Source organism: Apteryx mantelli, chromosome Z (assembly GCF_036417845.1).
Source record: "Apteryx mantelli isolate bAptMan1 chromosome Z, bAptMan1.hap1, whole genome shotgun sequence".
Classification (NCBI taxonomy): domain Eukaryota; kingdom Metazoa; phylum Chordata; class Aves; order Apterygiformes; family Apterygidae; genus Apteryx; species Apteryx mantelli.
The window spans coordinates 59,060,902-59,067,695 of NC_090020.1; positions in this window are offsets into that span (position 1 = coordinate 59,060,902).

A 6,794-nucleotide genomic window follows, 5' to 3' on the forward strand; every position below is an offset into this window, starting at 1 on the left:
CGGCCCCCACCCCGCCGCCGAGGGGCGGGGCGGCGCCGTAACGGCCGCTGCGGGGGCGGCAGCGGGGGGCGCTCAGGCCCCGCCGCCTGCAGGGTGGCCTCGAGGGTCCGTCTGCTCGTAGTTAATAGCACTGGCGTGGGGGCGAGTGAGCGCGCGCGAAAGAGTATGCGTCAGAGCGTGTTATTTCCTGCTGTTTTGCCTTTAAAACGTACCCGCTTGGGCTCGTCGCGCCCGGGGGAACGGCGGCAGCTGGCCGCGCCGCCAGCGCCCACTCCGCGGCGTCGCCCCGAGCTGCTGTACCGGTACCCAGAGGCTGTTTCGGAAACTGCCCGCGTTTAAAGGCGCTGCCGGGGCTCTCTGGTATCCCCCCGGGTTACGATCGGGGGCTTTGCGGTGGCAGTGTATTTCTGCCGGCCTGGCGGGTGGAAAGGAAGGAGAACCGGCACATGCTGGCGTGCTGCCTGCAGGCGAGGGTTTTGAAGCGTGCCTGCGCAGGGCCCCGCGGAGCGCACCGAGGGTGCCCCCGCATCGGCCGGAGGCCGGGAGTGCGCCCCTTGTCCCCTGACAGGCGCACTGGGCTTTCGGACGGGTAACGGGCGCCGGAAATACACTCTATTCCTCTTCAGTGTTGCAAGTACTAGGCACTTGGCACTTGCAGTAAGGCGTGTTTGTCATTTTTGTAGTATGGCGGTTTCTAAGCTCTCAAAATACTTTGGCTATAAGATCACAACATTTGATAAATAATAAAATGCTAAATTTATTTTGGTTATGTCGTCTGGATTTTGAACCATTAGAGTGCACATCTTCAAGCTTTTCTCCTTTACTATGAATACTAGAAATGCCATTAAAAGTACACTGAGCTCTCACATGTCTCCAATAGTTGGCTTGTTTAGGGAAAAAAACACGTATGGTGAAAGTTCCAGTAAAATCACCCAGAACTGAATACCCAAGCGCTGACCGGAGGAGTGAGCATCTGGGCACACCTCAGCTTGGGGGAGAGATGCTGCAGGGCGCCCTTGCACGGACCCTCCTCCTCCTCCTCACCCTGCGATCTAGCGGGACAGACCGCGCTCTGCGTGAGCAAGCAGGGGGGAGTCCGCAGGTCGGTCATTTGTGAAGGACTGGGGCATGCTGTTTGTATACAGCGCACAAGATAATCTGCGTATGATGCAAGTATCGCTAGTGGCTGCACTTCAGCTGTCAGAGTGAACAGACGGCAGCAGGACGTGCTGCATGTCACTACTGCTGCTCTGTTCCCAAGCGCGCACCGGTGTTTCCGGGAGAGGCATGCAGCACAGCCGGGTGCCATGGTGCTGGCTGTGTCCGCATCAGCCAAGCAGTGCTCTTCAGTGGCAGTGGGTCTGTAAAGTGAGAAAGACGGTTGGGGGGGCAGCATCCACATTCACAGTGTGTTGAACAGGTTTATATCAGACTTAGTCCTGTGGACTGAATGCCTATTACTGATTGAAGTGCACTAGTTGTGCTCCTGGAGTATACTGGTTTATTTTCACCCAGTAGAAATTATTCAGCTCACATGCTTCAAAACCACCTGTGATGTGATGCAGTGCAGGGTAAGTGGGGGGATGTAGGGCAATTCTCTTCAAAAGTGCCAGATCCAAACTAAAATGCTGATTTAGAAACACCCATTGCCCTGCTGGCATGAGGTGACTTGCAGCAGCTGCAGGAGTCCCCCGTGGTGGGACAGACCCATGTGGAGCCACAGAAGAGGACTGCCTCAGCTGCTTGATACCAGCTCCTGAGAGAGCCTCTCCCAGTACAGATGGACATCGCCATTACTCTCAAGAAACTGATGCCTTTGAAAGGTCTCAGGGTGAGGTGTCACCACCTCCCAAACTACTTGGAATCTAATTTTGAGATGCAGCAGATTTGTGGCTTCCTGAACAACATTTGCAAAGTGATGGGCAAGTATTTCCATACGGAGTAGACAAAAATGGCTCTTTAGTTCATGTGAACCATCAGCAAATGCCCTCCATGCCCTCACTGCTCCTATGTCATCACAGCACAGGGTCAAGGGGAATCAGTAATGCCATGTTTGCCTGCATCTATGCCATGTGTGGCAACTGTAATGAGCAATTGATTGCAACTACCCATGCTATTTAGCAAATATCATGGGATATGCTGTGGCAGCATAGCTGCTGCATACCTTTTAAAAAATCCTAGGATGAGATTATCGCTTTTTTGCTTGGTTGTGTCAGATTTGTGTCAGATTCATTTAAAAGATAGTGGATTTTTTGGTTTGTTTTTGCAAGTGAATCATCAATCTCTATGTAAAAATCTGTGCTTGCTACTTACGGAACATGGCATGCTAATTTAACAGCCTTAGGTAGATTGCCCAATATTTTCATGTTTTGCTTAGCTTCAGCTTTCTGTTTCCTTACAATTTAATGGATAGTAAGTATCAAGAGCTTAGCTTTAAGGTAAACACAGGGCTTTGTCAGCCTTAAAACGTAGCTAAGGAAATATTAAAGAATAATGCAGTCCAAGCAGGTGACTGCAAAAAAAAAAAAAAAAAAAAAAAAAAACTGTGCATTTAAAACTCTTAACCGTAAGACTAAAATGAAATTAAAAACTGATGGTAACTTCAATGCTAATGGTATCTGCTGTTTGGAGTGTCTTTCTTGTTTTTCCCTTTCCTCTGTCTCCTCTCCCTCACTTTGGCGTGGGGCTATACAGCCCAGCTGAGGGGCTGGTGGTGCCCTGGGTTGTGCAGGCTGTCCATCTCCCAGGGAATCTCAGTGCGGGTGGCCCTGGGCAGCCAGTGCCCCAGGAAGTGGCGCAGGACACCACATGTGACCTCCCCTGGTCACTAACACATACCCCACAAGGGTACACAGCTCAGGTAGTATTCCCTTGCCTCCATGCTGCATGCTGGAGACCCCTTTGCATCCCTCTGCCCCAAGGGAACAGGGCAGCTGGGGGCAGCCGGGGGCAGCCGGGGCATCGGGCACCGCCAGGCGGTGAGGGCTGGCTCTCCCCCACGCAGAGAGCAACCAGGCAATTTATCACACCGGAAGCTCCCCCAGCCCTTCCCTTTGCTGCCCGCTAACTGCCAGGGACAGCGAGGACACCTGAGGCCCATCCGGATGAGCTGGATGAGCATTGCTGTGCAATCCAAGCCCAACCAGCAACCGGCCACGGCAGCTTTCAAGGCAACATTGACCAGGTTGAGTGCACTTTGTCCTCCCACACATCAAATATGTATGTACTCCTGCAGCCCATGTCCCTGGACACCTACCCAGCCTCGCTGTGACCAGGCCTTCTCAGGTGGTCTCTCCCTTCCCTTTGGCCAGCTGCATGGTTTTGAACCAGAAAACAGGCAGTATGCTGGGACTTAGAAGTACACATAGAGAAAACCATTACAGGATGGGGGTCTTCCTTCCCACAGACATACCTAATGATACATAGATCCCCCCACTCCCTGTTTCTCTGGCTTTTCCTTCTTTCCTCTCCTCTGCCTCAACCTTGAGTTGCAGCACTAGCCCAGTGCAGGGGGCAAACAGATGCCCAGGGCTATTCAGTCACACAGCACTGCCTCACTCTGAGGACTGGCAATGGCTATCTGCTTGAGAAGGCTGCAGTTTGCACCTCTTCCTCATTTTGATTTATCATCATTTATTTTTTATCATTGAACTTGTTACCACTCCATATTTATGTAGATAGTAAGTGAAATATTAGCAAGAGAGCAGGTGCCACAGCACATACATCATGGTAACTGCTTTGTTATCTTTTTCAAAATATATTCTTTAAACAATCGGTTGTCCTCTCTCTGCTTATGCCATCTTAAGGGATGGGAGAAATAACCCAAACCATTAAGACTTTGGCAGAAATTAATCTCTGCAGAACTGTAAAGGTGCAATACGATTTTTGCCACAAAAAAGCAGTTCCCTGCAACATCTTCCATGGAAAGGGACTGACAAGGACAAACACTTTATTACAAATAGAGAAATCACATAGCTAGTAGACAAAATCATAGCTCCAAATTTGTACATGTGTAATCCATGAACAGTGTGGTTTTACTAATCCTGACAAAGCATTAGGGGGAAAAGAAGATTTTTTTTACCATATTTGCTCAAATAAGGCTTACATATTCCCAATCCTTGGATTTTGCCCTCTAAATCAGAGGTTCAGACATTTCTTGAGCTTTTTGTGAAGTACCAGCGCTCTGCTTTATTACAGAGACTTGTATGCCTTTGTGCTGTGTTGCAGACATGCGGATCCTTCCTCCTCCTGCCCTCCACACTGGCTGGATGTGGACCGCCCTGCTCAGGAAGATGGTAGACTTACAGGCAGACCACAGGGGCTACAGAGCACCTTTGCATGGGGCTTGTTCTTGACCAGATGGCATTCTTCACAGACAGAATGAGTACAGTTTTATCTGTAAAAGCTGTGCAAACATGCATATAGTCTATCATTACAGACCACTCACACCAAGTATGGACTTTGCTCTGGTATTTTAAAATCCTTGAATGGGGCCTCTATTTGCGCAAACATAGTATATAACAAATCTTTAAAGGCTCACGATCATAGAGTCCTTGCTAGAATGAATAAAGGCAGTATTATGAAATGTCTAAAGCTTCCTGTGTGTTTTTATTTTTTCAGCCTTTAAACCCTATCCATTTTCGGGTGAGCTTGGTGCTAGAAAAGAACCAAGGGAGGAAGCTGCGGTATAAATCTCATCTGCAGAGCCTTCCCTTGACTGTGGCAACATCAAATTCCATCCAGCTTCAAGGAAGCGGCAGGGCAAAAGCATAAACACGCAAAAAAAGAGTGGACGGAGAAACAGGGAATAATGAGAATGCCACTGGACGATGGCTTGTATTCTTATAATCTTGTAATGAGAAAGAATGATGGAGAAAAAGAACAAGCATAAGAAATAACTGATAGGGAGGAAAAAATGGACAGAGCTCTCCTGTCCTCACCAAATGATGCAAGTGAACACTTTTCTAAACAAAGTTATGATTAAAAATTATTTCTTTAGCTCTTCCAAATAAACACATCTGAGATTTCCCCCTAGAACTCCATTTCCAAATCAGTTCCATTATATTAAGAAAAAATGGCAGATAGATGGGCAGAGCACAAGAACGCACAAACATACATACACACAAACGCCAATACACATACTCACAGGGTAAAGTGACTTGCTTAAAATCACCTGCCATAAGGCTGTGTCAGTAAGAACTGAACTAAATGCAGCAACTGATGAGAGACTGCAGCACTGAGAGCATCAAAGTGGAAAAGATTTGCAGGATTCCTGCTGTGGTAGGCAACTGTACAATCCCTTTCATAGACTGTTCAAGCTCCATGTTCAAATTAGTTAGGGTATATGCCTACTTTGACTGGAAGGTAAGAGAAAGCCAAGAAGACAGAATAAGACCCAACTTGGGAGAAAAGAGAGAAGCAGGTAAAAACTTGGGAAAGAAAATAACTCCTTTTTCTCATTATGCTACCTGTTATCTGTTTTAAATGCCTCCACCTTCTCAGCCCATGCTCTGTATGTTGCACTTAATATTGATAGTAAATCAAAATTAAGCAGCAAATGTGCTAATGTTTAATGTTTACTTAGCCATCCAGAACAGGAGGTGGTGACCCATAGGGTAGCATTACTAAGATGTTTTGGTTTTACATTACGTGTTCAAGTATTTTATGTTACCTTTCCCTTATTTTCACAAAAAACAAGCTCTCCTCCATCTGTTAAGTAAAAAATCCAAATGAGCTGCAAAACTATGTCCCTGCTTCCAAACAAATAATGAAACCTTAATGTGAATAAACATGCCTTCTTAATCAGAGCCAGGCTTGTGATCTAGCAAAATGAATATCAGCCTGAGTATTGTTGGTGCAGGTCTAACTTAAACTTAATGAATTCAGGCTCATTTTATCTGGCACTCAGTTGCTTACACTGGTGTTGGGAGCGTTAGGTCCTTCCATTTTTCATAACAGGCAACAGCATTAAACTGTCACAGAGCAATATAAATCAGAAACTAACAAAATTTTTTATCATTGCCAGATTCATCATGTGCTTTTGTACATCTAGCGAACAGAACTGACTCTAACCATTTTTGCTTGGCTATTATTTATTACTTTCGTTTCAACAGTGTATGAAAATTAACTTGGAAAGTATAAAAGAAATAGTCTAGTCCTGAAGACCTCACTGTCAAAGGCATAGTGATGAGAACAAGATCCTTAGCGCAAGCTCTGCTTATATACTTCTCTGCTGCACTGAGACTTATACTGGACAAGATGCATGCACAATATGGGCAATGAAGACAGAAAATGGAGTGTGTCATTAGAGTCAGTTCATGGGCTCATTTAGAGTATCCTGGGGTGTGTAAGCATGTAGTTGATACGCATACACAGGCATGTGTAAAATACACAAATCTTATCTTAACCTATTAGCTCACTTCTGTATAAAGCAGCTGAGGAGTGGCAAACAAGAATAGGCATATTAGACAAAATTTATCCAATTGGTATTTTTCAGACATCAGTGTTATCATTCATTGTTTCTCAAAGTCTAAATTATTGTAAGCATTCAGTTATAATAGGAGTTACAACCCCTTGTATAATAACAATGCTTCAAAATTTGTATCTAGTGTATAAATTTCCCATCTTTCATTTATTAAAGAGCCATCCAATCCTAATTTAATGCCGCTCAACAACATAATTTGATGTTACCCTGCTCTCCTATCTTTCAATCAATATTTTTGCCTAACCTGGCACAGTGAACTGAAAGAAATCAGTCTGTTTCCAAAGTGGAAAATTACTGTTTGCCTTTCATG